At 47.9% G+C, this 18951-nt stretch overlaps 1 pseudogene; it reads left to right on the top strand.

Moving 5' to 3' along the window:
* Positions 1 to 15914: 15914 nt before the first annotated feature.
* Positions 15915 to 16072, top strand: LOC129402713 (U2 spliceosomal RNA; annotated as a pseudogene).
* Positions 16073 to 18951: the final 2879 nt, after the last annotated feature.

The raw sequence follows: 18951 nt of genomic DNA, 5'->3' as shown, positions 1-18951 counted from the left end.
ACCCTACAGAAGCTCAGCTTTCTCTTCTCCAAGCTGTTGCTTCTAACGTCTGTTTCCACCCTGAAATCCTTGGGGGCAGGAGATTTGTAACTCAAGTCACCAGAGAGTCTTGCTTAAATCCAACACCACCTCCCACCCCCCGACCACTCGTCCAAGTGGTCTCCAGATACATGGAGAGTCGTGAGTGCTTCGGGCTGAAATTTTCTCTTTCATTGGACACCGTTTCTGTACAGGCATAGAGAGACTCTAGAGAGGCCTGGGGCAGGGGGTGGGGGGTAGGGGGGCGTGGTTTGAGGCGGAGGTGACCAGGGGCGTCCAGTTTGCTGTCTGGAAATCAACCTGCCCTTTTCCCCAGGCAGGAAATAACAGAGCAGAAATGGTCCTCTGGAATGTTCCTTTTACCAGGTGAGGATCTCGGATCAAATCTTCTTCCCTTTGAAAAGTCAGGAGACAAACATTCTAGACGTAGGCGACGAGCCTCTTCCTTCTCCATTCTTCTTAAAACCTCAGTGTCCTGGCTCTTTTCATTAGGGCAAAGCATGGCATACGTGTCTTGAAATTTCACAGAGTAAAATCTAAATTGCTGGGCACATGGGTCCCTTCATCCTGACCTCCCGCCTGGCCGCCTGCAGCGGCTGATAGCCCTTGTCACACTGAGCAAGGCCCTAGGCAACTCTCTGGCTCCACCCCCTGGACATCCGCCAAACCGCAGGGTTCCTTGTCCTCTGGGTGCGGGGCGGGGGGGGGGGGGGGTGTCCGCCCTCCCTCCAGGTGCCCCCTGCAACTCTGATGTGTGCCTGGGAGGAAGGCCATAGGTCCAGGCCATTGATTAGAATCATGAGGTTCAGGCAACTCTACCCCTCCCAGCCTAATATTCTTGTCCTGCTACAATAAGGAGTCAATAAGGCTATGTGTTCCCCAGAAGGAGGAATACGAATCCCAAGGAAGCAAGGAAGCAGCCACAGAGCCTGGGACAGGATGAAAGGAAGCGGCTCTGTTTCCTTGAACTCCTTATGGACGCACCCTCCAAGGAACAATGAGAGTGTGAAAAGCATCGGCCCCGTTTGGGGCCCTGTGCTCCCCTCTGTAGAAACACCCAACCGTCACAGACATCCCACCGGGTACATTCCATTATTCCCATGTTGCAGGTGAGGAAACTGAGGCCCACAGCATTTAGGCAACTTGTCTGATAACCAGGTGTGTGCTAGGACAGACTGAGGTACCAGCCCAAAGTTCCTGATTCCCACCATCCCTTCCCTTTGGGTGGCTGCTGTTGTTGACCGTGGTTGCATTCTTGGTAGTGGTGCTCACGCACCTTTGGTGGGTTGAGGTGTGCCAGGGATTGCACACTCTGTGTGGCAGCAACAAGTGTCAAGGCGGCAGGGCTGCCAGTGCACTCTCAGTACATGTAGTCCTGGCAGGCAAAGGTGCCCCGTGGGGAATGTGGAGACAAGTTTGCAGGAACCTGGACAAGGGCAGGGGCTGTACTGGGAGCCACCACATTCTCCTACACAAGTTCCCGGGATAGCCAGTGTCTGCTGCCATCCACTTGCCCTGGCTTTGGATGATTGAAGAAATGATGAGATTCCCCCACCCCACTCCCAGGTAACAGGGAGCAGGTATCCTTGAGTCTTTCCTCCAGCCCCCCAAACACCCCTGTCATTCAGCCAACAAATCCTTCCTTCTCCTTGTCCTCTGACTTCATCATCCACCTACTGTCTGCTCAGTCACAGGGGAATATGTTACAAAAGTGTCTCCTCTTTGACCTTCTTCATAGAGTTCCTGCTTCTAGAAGTTTCTTTCTCTCCAGTCAGCCCAGACTCTTGCACTTGCTTTCTTTCCTCTTCCATCTGGCTGTCCCAGCAGATGACACCCTGATCCCAGTCCCCGTCCAGAGTCCACTCTTGGGAACTTAAAGCAATTTATGTCCCTGTTCCTCACTGGATGGACATCTGCCCTGCCATGGAACCATGGCTATGTTTTATATAAAATCAAATGTTAGGGCTGGAGAGAGAGCACAGCAAACTAAGAACATGCTTTGCATGCAGGAGGCCAGGTTTGCTTTCTAGCGGCATATGGTCTCCCGAGCACTGTCACGAGGGACTTCTGAGCACTGAGTACCACTGAGTGGGACCCCAGCGACTCGCCAATAACTAAAATAATATTTTAGACTGCAGAGCCCCACTAGTACCGGAAGATACTGGAAGGACGTGATTGCCTTGTCAGAGTTCTCTTTATTAATGACACAACTCCTTCTAGGAAGGGCTTGAAGCAGTGCGCAATATCTGTGCAAGAGGGCCCGGGAGTGAGATGAAAACGTGGGGATGAAAGAGAACTAAATTCTGGCTAGTGGCATGATTCAAATATTTTTTTCTACAATCTCTTACATCTGTCTGTTTTCTAGGCAAGCCACAGTTCACACTCATTTCTGAGTTCACACTCATTCCACGGGCTCCCAGCTCTCTATAAATAGGTTGTTATGCAAATTCTTTGTGGGGACCACATCATGGGACAGCACCCGCTCTTGTGTGTGCTGAGAGAGGGGGAGAGAGAGAGAGAGAGAGAGAGAGAGAGAGAGAGAGAGAGAGAGAGAGAGAGAGAGAGAGAGAGAGAGAGAGAGAGCGCCAGCAGGTAAGAGAAGGGACCAGTTCCCGCAGGAGAATGCTGCAGGAGCGAGCACTCCTAGGTCCCGGCCAGAGTTCCTCTCAATGGCAGAGAGATTACTAAGGAGTAAACGCACTCCCCCCCGCCCCCCCGCTGAGGGAGACCGGGACGCCAGTCCAGGACACAGCGTTCTCTGCAGCAGTGTCTTCTGAGTCCACGGCATTTGGGTTCGTAAACAGTCAGACAAAGAGGCCCAGATGGGAGCCAACCCCCCTGGTGACCCAGAAAGCCACTCTGAAGGAGGGGGGTGCTCTTTGTGGTAGGCATTCCCTAGAAGCCCGGCCAAACAGCACGCTGTGGGCATTAGTAGAGTGTCTCTCTGCAACCTCCCCCGTCCTCCCAGGGGAGTGCGATGCCAGGGACGGGGGTGGGGTGTGGGGGGAGGGGAGAAGGCCTGGTGGTGCCTGTGGTTGGAGTCCATCAGTACTCTTCAATTATTCGGTTCCATTCAAGAGCCGACAGTGTCGTGAGTACAACGCAGATGGCATCTCTGCTCACTCTCTTTATCATGTGCCCGCATGCATCACCTTTCTATTTTTAATTAATTCATCTGGTTTTGAGGTGTGCCAGGGATTGCACACTCTGTGTGGCAGCAACGGGATCCAAGGCTTCAGGGCCACCAGTGCACTCTCGGGGCACGTGGTCCTGGAATCCAAAGGTGCCCGGTGGGGAATGTGGAGAGCAACTTGGCAGGAACCTGCACCCAGGGTAGGGACTGTGCCAGGAGCTGCCACATTCTCCTATGCAAGTTCCCAGGATGCCAGTGTCTGCTGCCATCCACTTGCACATATTGGCATCTGCAATATGGTCTGGGGGCCACAGAATGTGCTGTGCTCAGAGTATACACCTGCCCAGGGCTCACTCCTGGCGGTACTTGGAGGAGCCTATGGGATGTTGGGGATTGAACTGGGGTCGGTTGCCTGTTAGGCAAATGCCTTTCCTACTGCAGTATCTCTCCAAAGTTATTCTGCCTTTGATACCAAATGTAGGCCCATGAGAGCCCCAGCACGTGGTCCTGCGGTCCCTGGAGTTCACAGCCTAAGGGGGTGCAGGTTGTGCACTGCACAGAGAAACCAAGGACAGCGGGATGTTCCGGTGAGGGTCCCACACAGCTCCTGCAGGTGGTGCTCTGACAGCTCGAGGAAGTGGCACCAGTCCTGTGGGGCACAAAGGAAAGAAGCTAGATTGTCCAGCAATGTCCCTGCTGATGCTATTTTTTAACTTTGAGAACTAAGAGTACTAATAATGTTCTGGGCTGAAGCAATAGTACAGTAGGTAGGGCGTTTGCCTTGCACGCAGCTGACCTGGGTTTAATTCCTCTGTCCCTCTTGGAGAGCCCGGCAAGCTACCAAGAGTATTACACCCGCACAGCAAAGCGTGGCAAGCTACCCATGGCGTATTTGATATGCCAAAAACAGTAACAACAGGTCTCACAATGGAGACGTTACTGGTGCCTGCTCCAGCAAATCGATGAACAACGGGATGACAGTGCTACAGTGCTAATAATGTTCCAGTGAGAGACAGGGTGGAGAGAGTCAGGAGAATAGTCTCAGTCTCTCTAGATTAGTAGGCTGAACAAGGGAAGGATTGATGTTTTGGGGAAACAATACTGCTGGGAGTGGAACGCCCCTGTTCCCTGACCCTCTCTCATTTACAACCCCTTTCACGGCTTCCTCCTGGTTAGCATCAGGACATTGTTCCCAGCATGGTGGGTTTCTCTTTGCTTCCACCTGGGCCAGGTAAAGGAGGGGGGATGAATGACCCTTCTGGCCCCATTCTGGGCCAGGCGGCTGCTCTGGGGGTTCTTAGCAAAGACGTCAGCTCTCTGTGACTCGGGGGAGTGGGAGGGGCTGAGACCCACTGCAGCCTGGGTGCAGCCAGTCAGCAGGGATGAAGCCAAGAACTGCCAAGGGCTGGCAGGGCTGCGTCTAAGGGGGCTGACCACTGACTCAGGCTCCTCACGACTGATCCAGTTGGGGTTTCCAGCTGCTGCCACTGGTGCAATTTGCCAGCTCTGCATGATTGAAAGGACTCTTGGTGCTTATCAGAAATGTGCTCCCTGTTATCATCCCACTGCCTCACCCCAGAGAGGGGTTTGGCCCTCCTGGCCCTCCTCCCTCTGCCTATCCCTCTAGCCTCTCTTTTCCTTACTGGTGGCATCTACTAAGATTGGGGTTAAAATCCAAAGACATAGGGATCTTGTGGACAAACTGTTCAATGTTTGGCTCCTTGACTTAAAGCAGGGCCCTATTGCTTCAAGCACTGAGGTGGGAAACTGAGCTCTTAGAATCTAATTCACCATAAATTTGTATGAGGGCCTTGGCATTCCTCACCCGCACAGGGAGGTTGTAATCGCAGTTGTGGACTCTGCAGCAGACAGAGAATTTCCCTGTCCCTCTGACAATGTGTCCTATGGTTAAAGAATACACATGGTTCCACACTTTATTTCAAACCAAAACTAAACACAACAGAGAAGACATATATGCACTCAGCTCTTTTCAGAGTAAAAAAAAATCAGTACATTATTCTCAGTCTTTAACTATTTGTAAATTAAAAAAAATAATTTCTTACTTAAAGTTAAGATGTAAAAATGATGATATAACTAGAGGAAGGCTTGGCGATCAATCACAAATCCTGAATTTTAATGAAAACACAGCAATCCTCAACTCTATTGGAATACTTGGTTGATTTACTCACTTTTCAAACAGAGGACGCCAGGCTCCAGGCATCTTGGAGCATGTGGTACCTTTTCCCAAGTGAGTGGCTAGTCCAGGTCTTGGGGAAATAGAGATGTGGGGAGAAGTGGGGTCCAGAAGGAAAGGGCAGAACCTTGTTTTATCACTCTTCCACCTGTAGTCCATTCTCTGCTGAGCCCATGTTGTTTCATGAACCCCCATTTGTATGGTCTAATCTTTAGTTATAAGCTGTGGGCTGGGCTGGGGGTGAGGAATGTGCCGATGTGTGTCAAAGCCCTGAGTTGATTGTTGAGAAGGTTGAGAAGCTCTTTACCACCACCACCCTCCCCCTCGCCAGGAAGAACATTCTGGGCCTCTGGCTAACTACACTCAAGTGTTACCTGAAGGCTCAGAGTGGGCCAGGGGGATGTAGATGGGGGAGGAGAGAAAGATACTAAGACTGAGCTTATGGACCGCTCATTTCTTGGGGGTGGGGGGGAGAGGGAAAGCACACCTGGCTATGCTCAGGGGTTACTCCTGGCTCTGCACTCAGGATTTACTCCTAGTGGTGCTCAGGGTCAGGGGACCATATGGGGTGTCAAGGATCAAACCTGGATTGGCTGTGTGCAAGTCAAATACCCTATCCACTGTGCTACTATTGCTCTGGCCCCTTGGGCGGTTCATTTTGAAAAGTCTAGGTTCATCATTTTTGTTTGTTTGTTTTTTACTATACCTGACTGTGCTTGGGTATTATTCCAGACTCTGTGCTCAGGGATCACTCCTGTTAGTGCTGAAGATTGAACCTGGGTGGACTGTCCGCAATGCAAGTGTATGATCCCACATACTGTCTCTCTCTCTGTTAATAATGAAACTCACACATGACGTTGGTAATGAGCTTAACACTGCTGACTGAGGCATATGGCTCCAGTAAAAATTTTAAAGAAATTAATAGATGCTGAACAAAACATTCTCGTGTTCACTCTTAATGTTAAGGCACATTCAGAACGTTGGCTTCTTGTCTATCATGTTTGTACAGAATCATAGAATCATTTTTAGAATCATAGTCCGTGCAAATCTTACAACCCATGTTTTAGTAGCTTCTTGTCCACAATTGAAGAGAGAAACTAACTTTAAATGAACATCTTGTATCGTCCAGCCTGAAGGGAGAGGAAAGTCACCCTAACGGCAGTCTTGGGTGCAGGCTGGTGACGCAGAGCTTTGTTTGCTGTACAATCTGTGATTTCTTTGGAGGAGACTGTGTACAGCCTTAAGCCTTTCTTCTGGGTTGATGAGACGCTCTTGAAGGCATTCCATGCTTCTCTCTTCCTCCTGCACAGTTCTGGCACCAAGCCGTTCTTCATGTTGATTTCTCGACCCAGGTACACATAGCTGCTGCATTTGGAGATGTTTGTTCCATTGAGAGCAAATGGAGCTTCAGGGACCAGTTCGTTTTTCATCAATACACTGGCTCAACTCTTTACATGCTACCTGTCTGAATGCAAGGTTCCGTCTCAGTGGAAAACCAGTAGGACCATTCTGTTGTACAAGAAGGGAGACACCCACGACATCAGCAACTATCACCCAATCTGCCTGCTGTCTGTCGTTTGTTTTGTTGGCCTCATGCAAGGCAAGAACTCTGCCCGCTGTACTATCTCTCTTGCTCCAAGATTAGGAGATTTTAGTAGTAGAATGGATAGCACCAAGTGAAAATTTAAATGGAGGGGAAATAAACAGTTTGAGGTTCTTCTAGAGCCTACCGTGCATCATTTCTTATCAGTGCTTGAAGCAATAGGGCCCTGCTTTAAGTCAAGGTGGCAGATTCTTCAGGTGTTTGGGTCTGACCTTGTCCAGACCAGGTGCTGTTCGCGTCTTTACCAATGAAATGGCGTGTCAGGTTTCAGAAGGGAGAATGTTGGGAACAACATATCCATCCTGTGGAATTTGGTATGTGGGCAGGTGGACATGGCTGTCAAAGAGATCTGAGTAGAAGTCGTGAATAATCCTCTCCATTGCCTTTCTGGAAGATGTGATAGATCCATCGGGACATCAGAGTGCAGTCATCTTGGTCTTGTAGTTGGTGAAGGACAGGTGAGCACTGTGAATACTTTTCCCGGGTTCTGCTGCACTAGCCAACACTGCTGCTCTTCTCTCTGTGAGGTCTTCCTTTATCGCATCTCTGCACAGCTTTGTGAGCTCGGACGTTAGCTTGTCGTTGCCTGAGGCTCGCACCAAACCACTTTGACGAATGAGCTCAAGAGTTTCCGAAGACAGGCATCTGTTTGTGGCTTTCTCACTTGGCATTCTTCGAACAGTCATGGAGGTGCTGAACCAGTGGATTGTATTCCTCGTTGATGTTGTCAAGGACAGCATCTTCCCACATCGCTGCAATAGTGCCAAAGAGCTCCCACTTGGTGGTCATTCTGGGAGTTGCCTTCTTAGACTTAAATTTTGCAGACTTTTCTCCCCACTCCGTGAAGTAGAATTTTGCATGAAGGAGACGGTGGTCCGATCCTGTTTGGAATTTTGGAACAACAGTGACATCGGTCAGGCAAAACCTTCGATTGAATATGATGTGGTCAATTTCATTGTGGAACTGTCCACCAGGAGACTCCCATGTCCAGTGTTTAGATTCGGCCTTCTGGAACTGTGAGTTACCATGGATGGTCTTGGTCGACATGATGAATTCAGACAGTCTCTCACCCTGATCGTTCCATTCTAGGCTATGTGTCCCAATGTGGAGTTCTTCGGGTGACCTTCTCGAACCTATCTTGGCATTAAAATCACCAACAATGATCTTGTAGAAGGTGTGGTCTTCTTTATAGAACTTCTCCAGTTCCATGTAGAACCACTCAATTTCTTCTTCATCGTAGTTGGAAGTTGGTGTGTAGATGACGAAGATAGAAACTGCAGGCAGTGAGCCACATCTATTCAAGTGTAATCGTCCAATTCAGGTTGTTAGGCATTCGAATGAATCAATGCTCATGGCCAAGTTCGTGTTGACAAGGACACCAATGCAACCACACCTCTGTTGTCGCAAGTTCCAAGGAACAATTCTTCTCCAGTGTCAAAAATGGTGTGATGTGATTGATGTCTCCTTGTTTTGGTCAGACCAATGATGTCATACTTGATCTTCTGCGCTTGCACCATCAGGTCCTCCATGGATGCTTCTGATGCCAGCGTACGTGCATTGAAAGTATAGACAATCATTTTAGTCTTTCTTCATTTCAGCAGTCTAGTTCATCCCCGAGATTTTTTCAGCCTCTCCTTGCTCATCTTTTTTTTTTTTTTTTGCTTTTTGGGTCACACCCAGCGATGCTCAGGGGTTACTCCTGGATTTGCACTCAGGAATTGCTCCTGGCAGTGCTTGGGGGACCATATGGGATGCCGGGGATCGAACCTGGGTCGGCCTCGTGCAAGTCAAACGCCCTACCTGCTGTGCTTTCGCTCCGGCCCCTGCTCATCTTTCTTAACGCTGCTATATTGGGGGCTCTTTCGGTGACAGGTGAATGAGGCCAATTGTTGTTACTGTTGTTGGCATATTGAATAAGCCACAGGTCTCTGCTGTGTGGGCGGGATACTCTTGGTAGCTTGCCGGGCTTTCCGAGAGGACTGTTGAGACTAAGGTGGTCAGTGAAGCCCTGGACAAACAGTGCTTTGAAATTCAGTATATCAAAATCCTCCTTGAGCTGTATTGTGGATTCACCACAGGATCTCATCATTCTACAAGGAAGTGATCATTGATGTAAAGAGAGGGGTGCGGCAGGGTGATACCATTTCACTGAAACTCTTCAGTGCCACCCTCGAGAACATCATGTGACGACTAGAATGGGAAGGAATGGGAGTGAAGATAGATGGTCGGCAATTGCACCACCTCCGCTTCGCTGATGACATCGTTCTCATAACACCAAACATTAGCCAAGCGGCACAAATGCTGGCCGACTTCAACCACGAGTGTGGAAAGGTCGGATTGCAGCTGAATCTCAACAACATGATGTTCATGAAAAACGAACTGGTCCTTGAAGCTCCATTTGCTCTCAATGGAACAAACATCTCCAAATGCAGCAGCTATATGTACCTGGGTCGAGAAATCAACATGAAGAACGGCTTGGTGCCAGAACTGTGCAGGAGGAAGAGAGAAGCATGGAATGCCTTCAAGAGCATCAAAGAAGTGGTTAAGAGAAAAAAGAACCTCTGACTCTGGGCACATCTTTTTGATTCCACTGTTCTTTCTGCACTAACATATGCCTCCGAGACCTGGGCCCTACCCAAACAGGATGAGAACGCTATCAGGGTATCCCAAAGAGGAATCGAAAGAGCTATGCTAGGAGTATCACGTTTCACTCAAGTGAGAGAAGGAATCCGGAGTTCTGACCTCCATCGACGGTCAAGAATCAGAGACGCTGTCTTGTTTGCCAAGGCATCAAAAATCAGATGGGCCGGTCATGTAATGCGATTCAGAGACGACCGCTGGACTAGAGCTGTTACCAACTGGATCCCACGGGATGTCAGAAGACCTCGTGGCCGCCCACCAACTAGATGGTCAGATTTCTTCGTCAAATCCCTGAATGAACAATTTGAGGCTCTTCCTGTTCCTGGAGCAAGCAGATATCATTGGGCTGCACTAGCTTGAGACAGGGACAAATGGAGACGTTACTGGCGCCTGCTTGAGCAAATCAAAGATCAACGGGATGACCAGTGACAAGTGACAAGTGAAGTTACATGCAGAACCACTCACATTTTAGTTCCTCCCAAACAAAGAATGGTGGGATCAGATGGATCTAGGGATTTAACAGACCTGTTTCAAATTCCAGCTAGCTCTAATATCTTGGAGAAAAAGACTTTTTCTTTCCAAACCTTAATTTCATGGTGGTTATTAATCATTAATACTGCCTTGCTAAATGTAAAAATCAAACTGAGATTGTGGCATGTGATAGACATTCAAGCCAAGGTAGTCTATTTCTGTGCCCCCCTACCCAGCTCCTACCTGTGACTTGCTCATTTCTGATGCTGAGTCATCACATCCCCATTGATAGACTCGGCACACACGCTTGACCAGCACCCAAGCGTGGTCCTGGCCATCCTCACTCCTAATTGAGCAGGGAGAGGTGAATTTCATCTGCTCTTATTCTCAAGTTCTGCTACTGCACAGGGTGGTCCACAGACCTGCGGCAAGGGCAGCTCAGACCCCCATGAGGAATCTCATTTCTAATTTCTGCCCAGACCGTTAGAATAGGAACGTGCATTTTATTTCATTAATTCTTGAGCAGGGGGTGCTCTACTCCTCAGTGTTCAAGAGACACCTCTGTGCTCAGGAGTGACCCCTGGCGGTGCTCAGGGGGCCTTACGCAGTGCTAAAAATCCAAACCAGGGTTGTATGAAGGGACAGGATGCCAGGCAAGAGCCTGACTTCCTGTACTATCTCTCTGGCATGAAATCTGCATTTTTATCACTCCCCAGGGAATTTGCACACACATTCTCTTTTGGGGAGCATTGCTCTAAAGCATGCCTCTTTTTCGTTCTTGGTGCAAAGGGCTGAAGCCAAAAGCATGTGGAATGGTGACAGTTTCCAAGTCCAGGTTGCCTCGACTGGAGCTGCCATGGTGAGTCGCTGTGAGTCACGCATTTCTAGGAGCAGCACGCTGTCACATGCCTCATCCTCTATCTCTATCAGAACACCCCATCAGGTCCCACCCTCTGAAGGGCAAATTTCTCCACACGGACTTTGTGTGCCTCATCAATCACCTGGCAGGTGATCACAGGTCACGTGAGGCCGCTCTTTGCACGCACAGGGCAAGCCTTTTCCTGTCCCAGAAGCTGGGCAGTGGTTCCTAAAGCCCAGCCAGAGGTCTCAGCCTCCCACAGGACCCACATCCCCTGCTCTATAGGGGTACCCACCTTTCCCAGTCCGTGGGGGAGGGATCTTTCTGCAGCATTTTTCCTGGATGAGGGGGCCTCGGTGGTAGAGCACCTGCTTTGCAGGCATGAGGCGAGGGCCCAGGGATATGGTGCTGCTCAGGTCCTATGATGCCAGGGATTATCCAAGCCACCCAGAGGTACTTCTGGGTCTCTAGAGCTGCACCCAGTGGTGCGATCGATGTTTGAGAAATAATGTGGTGCTAGGGATTGAACTGAGGTTAACCCCATGCAAGACATTTCAGAATATTTCTCTGGGACTTACAGGAGATTTGAAGTCCAGCAGTTGCATAGAACCACTGGCCCAGTGGTCAAGAATTGCCAGGAGGAGTCACTTGGTTCTCTGAGCACCCCTAGGGAAGCCCCACCCCCAAACTCCCTTAACTGATAAAGATGACTTGCAATGAGGGGCTCAAAAATGAGCAGATATGATTGAGGGCAAATGAGTTTGGGTAATATCAGTTGTTTCTTGAGTAGGCAGAAGGAGATGTGGCTTTGGTTGCCTGCAATGATGCCCCAGAGGCCTGAAGATGGGCCTCGGAAGACTCCTGGCATTTGAGCAGGAAGAGAGATAACATTGTTGTTTATTTCGGTTGTGGAGTGCTCCCAAGTCATACTTTGGGGGCCTGGGGACTACTGATTCTCAGCCAGCTAGGCCATGCAATTCAATGCAACTGTTCAAGGAAGGACACATGCTATTCAGGCTCTGCGGTGCTGGGGACCCCAGGGTTAATCTGGTGGTGTTTTGGGGGGCTCTCAGGGGGTACACTCAGCATGTTCAGAGGTGCTGGGGATCAAACTCAGGTGCAAGGCATGTACCCTAATCCGTGTACTATCTCCCAGTCCAGGGGAGAACCCTCTTCCAGAAAGAGACTTGAAAGTTGAGAGGAATGTAGCAGACTGATGGATACCGAGTGATCTCATGATGGTCCTGTGTGGTATTCTGGAAGTCCTGGTCCATGAATCCAGCTTCTGTTGGTGTCTTCAAGGGAAATATCACTCCATCTTGCTTGTATAATGCATCAGATTGACAGTGCATGTTGATATTTGCTTCCCATGCGATTCAATAATCAGGCATTGAACCCCCACCTTGGATCAGGATCCAAGCAAGTATGGTTAATAAAAGTCATGTGTGATTAAAATATGCCAACTCTGATCCTTGATGGTCATGAAAATAGTAAATGTATGCTCTGTTTTAAATAGGAACAGTAGGAACATAAGTTTTGTGGGTGGGGAAAGTCCTTGTGTAAAGTCTATTTCAAGCAATCATCATAAGATACTGCAAACAAACGATACACATGCTTTTTTTTGCCTTCTTAAGATTCAGGAGGACTGGGGGAAATGTGCCTGCTCTCGAGTACAAACATATTTCTTTGCTTCTCTGCAATGATGGGAGGTTTCAAAGGCATGTGTAAAAGCAGGGCTAACAATTGTCCTTCTCATCACTATCCCATTCCCTTAATTTTAGAACAAATAAACATGTTACCAGCCAGTAACACGTGACTTTATGAAAGTCATAAGGACACCTACAAGGTCATTAGGATTCTTAAAAACTTTTTTGTAAGTTAGGACTTCTCTGGCCACAAGGGTGTGGGAACAGGCTCCCGGAGGCTCTGCCAGGCTGGGAGTTTCTTACAGAATCTCACAAAGGAGACCGTTTTTCTGCCAACCGAGCTGCCGTCTGAGGCATACAGGGAGAGGCATGCAGGCACTGGGGTGCAGAGTGTGGGGGATTATGAAGGTGTGGCAGGAGGAAAGGAGAGATGGGGTTCAGCTTGGTCATTGTCAAGGTCTGCAGAGTCAAACCAGATAAGCATGCAGAGTGCACTCCACAGCCCAGCTCTGGGGATGGATGCGTGGGATTGAGTCTGGAACATGGGAGGGGTTCACGAGGAAGCTGAAGGCCCCACCATTGGCTGCCAGTGTGACAGGAGTGTGGCAGTTACAGGGATGCCAGTTAGAGATCATGCGGGAGGGAAAACAAATGAATAGTTCTGGGATATAGGACGAGGGAGTGAAAGATGGCATCAAGGGGTCAGAAGGATAGTACAGCAGGGACGATAGTACAGCAAGCTTGCCTTGCATGTAACTGACCCAGGTTCAATCCCTGACACCCCATATGGTCCCCAGAGAAATGACCAATCAAACTGCCATGAATGTTTGTTAATGTCATGCAACTGTAATTTCATAAAAGCTATGAGACACATCTGTAGTCTACACTATGTTCCAGTTAAAAACATTAATCAAAAAAACTGGGGCCTCACCCAGCTCCACGCTTGGGGTGGCTCCCAGTAGTAGTAATCCATGTGGTGCCAGGGATTTAATCCAGGCCTCCCCATACACAAAGTATAATTGCATTGTTTAAATCACATTTCATGCCACATCAAAAACATTTTCTGTATTAAATTAACAGTAGCACTATAGCACTGTTGTCCCATTGTTTATCAATTTGCTCGAGTGGGCACCAGTAACGTCTCCATTGTGAGACCTGTTGTTACTGTTTTTGGCATATTGAATTCGCCATGGATAGCTTGCCAGGCTCTGCCATGCGGGTGAGATACTCTTGGTAGCTTGCCGGGCTCTCCAAGAGGGACAGAGGAATCGAACCCGGGTTGACTGCATGCAAGGCAAATGCCCTACCTGCTGTGCTATCGCTCTAGCCCCTAGTCCCAGAAAAACAGAAAAAATATACCCAGGGCCAGAGAGGTAGTACAGTGGGTAGAGCACTTGCCTTGTACGCAACTGAGCCAAGCTCAATCCCTGGTACACTATATGGTCCACTGTAGGATAACATGGGGTTTGTCCTTTTAGCCTTGCCTTAGGGAACTTAGTTTACCTTAGAGCAATGTCCTTTCTGTATGGACACAGGAAGACAGTTAATATTATGCTTTGTAACTTGGGAGCTGATTGACTCCAATAATATTTACTCCTGGGCATCTGCTTTCCTAGTACCCCAAAAGCAGGTTCCCGACGAGGGATGGAATAGACCCAGGGCAAGCTGTGAGCTACCCTGGCATCGAAATGGGCCAGGCCAAAGGGCCACAATACTCAACTGTAATGATCATGGACAATGCTGTCATAATTCAAAGGTAACGACGAGACTAGGACCCTGCTGAGGTTAGGAAGATTAACCTGGCCTGAGGACTGTGGTCTGGAATGTATAGTGAGATGTCCTCAGGAAGAACCAAACTTTATATCTCTTACTGTGCTCATACAGAATGACATTGCTAGAAATATTAGAAGTAGATTTACTATAACTACTTAAGCAGATTACTAGCTCACACCCTAACACACCCTTGTTTGGAATCACACCCTTGAGCGGATCTCCTTAGATGAAATTTCCCTAGATGAGATTTTGTTAATCTCTTCAAGAAATGGTCTTACCCTACTTTGTTGATTTGTTGACGTTAAACCCACCTTTGTGCTACTGCCATATGTAATTTGCTATATAAACTGAGAATGTGGGGCAGAGAAGAGAGACAGAAGACCAGGGAGACAGAAGAAGGAGACAGAAGAAGATCCAGAGAGAGATCCAGAACCGGGAGAGAAGTAGAGAGAGAGAACAAAATAAACTGATCGAGCAACCAGTTTGGCCTTCTTCCTTCCATCGCCTACCCTTGACCAACAGCCACACACAGCGGTCCCAGAGCTCTGATGTGGGCGGTGAGACAGAGCCACCCAGAGAGCCCTCGAGTGCACATGCCCGTCGGCGCCCGTCGGTGTGCTTTAGTTTTTTACAGTCCACCACGCCCACCAGAAGGGATCCCTGAATGCAGAGTCAGGAATAAGCCCTGAGCACTGGCAGATGTGACCCTCAAATAAAATGTGTCATAATTACTCCTTCAGAACTTGGGGGATCATATGGGATCACAGGGATTGAATACAGGCTGGCCAAAGGCAAGCGTCTTACTCACTGTACTGTCTTTCTTGTCCCAGTTAGAATAATTTTAAATGGAATTATACAGGGCCAGAGAGGCAACTCAAAGTGTTGAGCACATGCCTTGCATGCAAGAACATCTAGTTCAAACCCCAGCAAAACAAGATCCCTGAGCACTGCCAGGTGTAGCCCTGGTGGCTCTCAATACTGACAGGATGAAATATTGTAACTTGAGTCTAAATAGTTGGACACAAGATCATATGATTGATCTCTGGACATCCTGTTCTCAGGATGATGCTGGAAAACATCCCTCCTGGTGAGTAAATAAAAATGTATTAGAGTTGTTTATGTATTGAGTAAAGTGTACCTGGCACTCATACGTCTGGCACATAACTGGCAAGAAAATAATACACTCGGGACTGGAGCAATAGTATAGCTGTCCGGGTGGGTGCTTGTCTTGCAGGCAGTGATCACTCTGAAATGATCCCTGAAGGGAGAGTCGGAAGAAAATTCTAGCACCACCAAATGTGACCTAAAAGCACACCCTCACCCCCCTGAGAAAACTGATAAAATCTCTTCATCTAGATCTTCAGTGAAAACTATTCTGATACTGAAATTCTTGGTTATCTTTTAATGTGACAAATGGTAGACTGATAAAAACTGCTTTAGAGACTGAAGAAACAGCAAAGGGTTAAGCTCCTTGTCGTACACTGGCAGACCCCAGTTAGAATCCTGGCATAGCACATGTTGTGCCAGGAGTAATCCATAAGCACAGAGGCAGGAGTAAACCCTTTTGGCTAAGATCAAGTGTAGTATCTGTTCTTATCAGTTTAAAATTAACAGTAGTGCCTCAAAAACTGCTCTGATAGTAGTTTTTAATGGATTGGAAGTTAGAAGTGTAGTGAATGGCTTGATATTACTTAAACTTCTGAAATAAACTTCCAACTGCCTAAAAGGCAATGCACACATAGCACAGAGCCCTGGGAAACCCTGAGCACGGCTGGTTGTGACCCCCACCAAAGGGGAAAGAAAAAAAAGGGCAAGGAAGAATTTTTTAAAAAGGAAAAAATAATGACATCGAGTGTTGGGGAGGGAGCAGAGCAACTGGAACTCGTGTAGGCTGTGGCAGGGAAGGTGCAGACCAGGGACACGCATGGGGAGAATCACCCTCGAACCAACCAACTGGGGGGTCCCAGGCCTACCCCGTCTCCGGGAATACACCCGCAGGAAATGTGAGCTGGTGTCAGACACACATGGCTGGTCGTACCGAGAGCACAAGCCACGGGGAGAAGCGCCTGGCGCTTGGCAGCAGAGAGGGTGGATGACATGAGCTCTGGGAGGAGGCTGAAGATGCGCCATGCTACTGGTGGCGGCGGTGCCCCGGCAAGGCTGCAGGAGAAGCAGGAGCAAGCATGCAGACCGCGCCTCTGCCCAGATCCAAAGCAGGCTCCACCCCTGGGCAGCAAGTGTCTGGAGCTCCCCTTACTGCTTTCTCCCTAAAGTTGGAGTTTTGTATAACTGTAATACAGACATGAAACTCTGTAACTGCACCCTCATGGCGACTCATTAATAATAATTAAAAACAAAAAATTGTATTTGGCCAATTTCATATAATAAAAGGGAAAAATTATATGATGAAAATAAAGCAAGCATCCTTTATGATAAAAAATAATCTAATAAAGATGATGAGTGACTTGAAAAAAATCTACTATTAAAATGACAGACCTATATGTTTAAAAAAAAGTTGTGGATTGCCCCGACTCTGGCCATTCTTCTCCATCTGTCTGTCTGTCTGTCTCTCTCATCCCACACTCTCCTTAGAATTAGTCTTCCTCAATAAAATAGTTTAAAAAACTATTGAATCACTGTGAGCTAGACCCTTACAAAACTGTTCATGATTTGGTTTCAGTCATACAGTGTTCCTACACCCATCCCTCCATCAGTGTACAGTTCCCAGCACCAGTGTCCTAAGCTTCCCTCCCACCATCCCCCACCCACTCCCCAGTATACCTCTATGGTGAGCACTTTTCTCTCTGTCTCTGTCTCTGTGCCTGTCTGTCTCTCTCTGTCTCACTATCTCTCTGTCTCTCTCTCTCTCTCCTTTTGGCTATTGTGGTTTGCAATATAGATACTGAAAGGTTATCAGGTATATCCCTTTACCTACTCTTAACACTCAGTTCTTGTTCAGTGTGATAATTTCCAGCTATTTTTAATAAAACAATTTTAATTCAAAGAACAAACAAAGCAAAAATTCCAATGCAAGCTAAACTGCGCCACGAACACTGCCAATCTTCCACCTCCATCTTCCCCGACACAGCCAATACCTCTGTCTTCATCTCCATCACCTTCACTGTGCCCTTGCCCTAGAGAACATTCTATGATGTTAACTTTAGCAGACATATCGGAGACCACATGTATCAGATGCCTGTATTTTTGGCACCTGCCATGGCTTTTGGAAAAAAGTTGCATGAGTGTGGGGCAGGGGTCTGGCTGCCGGGTGGAAAGGAGGTTCCCTCTGGTGAACCTCAGCACTTCTGCCCACAGTCGCTGTTGTGAACTAGGCTGCATGAAAAGTGACCAGGTCTTGTGTGAAAATTATCAAGGAGATATAAAGTTTGCTGAGGATATGAATATAAGACAGTTAGAGACTAAACTTAGATATATTTATTATTATTACAATTTGTTAATAAAATTAGGCATATACAGTTTTGCAATTCAAGGTTTCTGTTTTCCTCATGATGCAAATTACAAAGCATAGAAGAATAATGAGACGATCATTGTATGACTGAAACACAAGCAAGAAAGTTTGCAAGCCTGTAACTGTACCTCATGGTGAAAGAAGAAGAAGAAGAAGAAGAAGAAGAAGAAGAAGAAGAAGAAGAAGAAGAAGAAGAAGGAGGAGGAGGAGGAGGAGGAGGAGGAGGAGGAGGAGGAGGAGGAGGAGGAGGAGGAGGAGGAGGAGGAGGAGGAGGAGGAGGAGGAGGAGGAGGAGGAGGAGGAGGAGGAGGAGGAGGAGGAGGAGGAGGAGGAGGAGGAGGAGAAAGAAGAATCATCACAGGTAGGAGGAGTTTCATCTCTGTTATTGCTCTTAACCATGAAAAGAACAACAATAACAGACTCGCATTATTTGCTTCTTAGGATAATAAACTTGGTTAACAGGTGAATACCCCTAGACCTCCCTATTAGTAAGTGTGTGACTTAGTAGCTGTACAAGCTGATATGCTTCAGTGAACCCAAGAGGTGGGAGTCAGGCTTGGGAAGGGAGACTGGAGAAGGAATTTCTTGTGCCACTTTGAAGATGCTCTGGCGCCCTCTGGTGTCTATTTGAGGAGACCACCACGCAAAGGGTCCAAGAAAGACATTCTCTTGGTTCCAGTTATCTCTGAATCTTCCCCTTCTCCTCTGCAGATGCTTGGGACCTCCCCAATACATAAAATAAAAAATTAAAATAAGACAGTACACTTTAAACCAGTTTCCAAAAGGAATACCGGAGGAATTCATAGGTTAACCAACTTTGTTCAGACCTGGTTAAAGAGGAAAGACTCCTGTCCCCGCTAAACCAAACTTTGGCTCCCCTGTGGCCTAATTCTTAAAGAGAAAAGTTAAAATTCTTTATAGCACTAAAACAAGCTGTCTGACTCCGCCAGCCTGCCAGTCTGAGATCCTCAGGGGTACTTCCAGAGATGCTAACATGTGAGCACACAAAAACCTCCAAGAGAGCCAGGCTGAGAATTCACTAAAACTTCATCCCTGGCACTACATATGGTCTCGAGAGCACTATTAGGAGTCATCTCTGAGCACTGAGTCAGGAATTATCTAGGA

Source organism: Sorex araneus, chromosome 2 (assembly GCF_027595985.1).
Source record: "Sorex araneus isolate mSorAra2 chromosome 2, mSorAra2.pri, whole genome shotgun sequence".
Classification (NCBI taxonomy): Eukaryota; Metazoa; Chordata; class Mammalia; order Eulipotyphla; family Soricidae; genus Sorex; species Sorex araneus.
This window is presented reverse-complemented; position numbering and strand designations above follow the sequence as displayed.